We start from the raw sequence: 1,744 nt of genomic DNA, 5'->3' as shown, positions 1-1,744 counted from the left end.
CTTCTTACTCAAATTCTCCACTTGAGCAACCAATGAAGTTACCGCATCTATTTAATCGAGACCGGCCACATTTTTCTTCTCCCTAGCATTCCATTGGTAGATGTTTAACCCCATTTCCTCAATTAATTAACGGGCCTCATTTGGGGTCTTGCTACCTAAGGTACCTCCTGCTGCCGCATCCAAGAGTTGCCTTGTACTCGGGTTCAAACCATTGTAAAAGGTTTGAACAATCATCCACTCCGGGAATCCGTGTTGCGGGCACTTTCTTAGGAGCTCCTTGAACCTTTTCCATGTCTCGAATAGAGACTCCAATTCCAACTGAACAAAGGATGAGATCTCGTTCCTAAGCTTTGCTGATTTTCCGGAAGGGAAATAACGGGCTAGAAAAGCTTCTACCATCTCCTCCCACATGGTAATTGACGCTCTAGGTAACGAGTGTAGCCACTGCTTCGCTCTCCCATTTAGGGAAAATGGGAAGGCTCTCAACTTGATGGCATCATCCGTCACTCTGTTTATCTTCAGCATATCACACACCTCGAGAAAACTCTCTATATAACTGTTTGGATCCTCATCGGCCATACCGTTGAACTGTGCGGATTGCTGTAACATGTGGATGAATGCCGGCTTTAACTCAAAGTTCTGAGCTGTAATCGGGGGACACACAATACTCGATTGTGTCCCCAACACTGAAGGTCTGGCATAATCGGATTATGTTCGTTGTTGCTCGTTCTGTTCTGCCATTTTTTCAGATCCTTCCACTTCCAAATCAGCTAGATTAGACTGTTCTTGCACAGGCTCTTTCCCTTTTCTTCTAAGTGTATGTTCAAGCTCGGGATCCCCTTCAATCAATATTGAGGGATTCCCTCTGGTTATAACCTGGAGCTGCACACAAAAAGAAAGAAAAAAAAATTAGAATGATGATAGAATAAGAAGATATGAAATAGAATGTATGGTGAAATAGCTAAGAAAACAAAGTGCAAAGTATCTCTAAACGCCTACTCCCCGGCAACGGTGCCAAAAACTTGACAAGATCCCCTTGCGTATATCCCACAAGTGCACGGGTTTGTCGAGGTAATAATCCCGGATGAGCGGGTATTGAATCCACAGGGAATAGGGAATAAAAATACTTAATTCGATTCTTAGCTATGTGAAAGATCAATGATGATAAGTGTGACAATGATTCAATTCTCAACAATAAAAACAACAAGTAAGAGAGCAAAAGTAAAGAAGGGGGTAAGGCAATCGATAAAGATGGGGTACCCGGATAATGCTCCGCCTAGGATAATCGTTTCAAGTGCAAGAACCCTCTATTATACTTCCTAATCATTGCAATGGTAATTCATGGAAATCCTTAATTACATAGTCCCAAATCTAAGGTCAACTATGCCTAACTGTATACATGACCCGGAGGAGAGATTAGATAACCTCTCAACCTCACACTCGCATAGAGTTGCAATGAGCTTGATCGACACGAAGTGTGTACACCCGCAAGCGCACGGGGTCGTCAAGTAATAAACCACTCGCGCACACGCGAATGGGTCGTATTCCCAACAGGCCTGAGGAGCTACCCTACTCACTTCTTACATGTTGTTTAGCTCACCGATTCCAAGATAAGAGAAAAGAAGAAAAGAAAGCAAAACGAAAAGCGAAATGAAATCTTAAGAAGTATGAAACAGGTAAAATACGGGCGATGCCTAAGGTTGGAAAATGGTCAAGGATGCGGATTCCCAAGGGGGCTACTGTA

At 43.2% G+C, this 1,744-nt stretch overlaps 1 non-coding gene across 1 annotated transcript; it reads left to right on the top strand.

Annotated features, from left to right (window-relative positions):
- Window positions 1-244: 244 nt before the first annotated feature.
- Window positions 245-351, top strand: LOC120281465. Its single transcript, XR_005542605.1, has one exon. It is a non-coding gene; the product is annotated as a small nucleolar RNA R71 (small nucleolar RNA).
- The last annotated feature ends 1,393 nt before the right edge of the window (window positions 352-1,744 follow it).

The sequence above is a fragment of the Dioscorea cayenensis genome, chromosome 17 (assembly GCF_009730915.1).
Source record: "Dioscorea cayenensis subsp. rotundata cultivar TDr96_F1 chromosome 17, TDr96_F1_v2_PseudoChromosome.rev07_lg8_w22 25.fasta, whole genome shotgun sequence".
NCBI lineage: Eukaryota > Viridiplantae > Streptophyta > Magnoliopsida > Dioscoreales > Dioscoreaceae > Dioscorea > Dioscorea cayenensis.
Note: the sequence above shows the minus strand (reverse complement) of the source record. Positions and strands in the feature narration are given on the sequence as shown.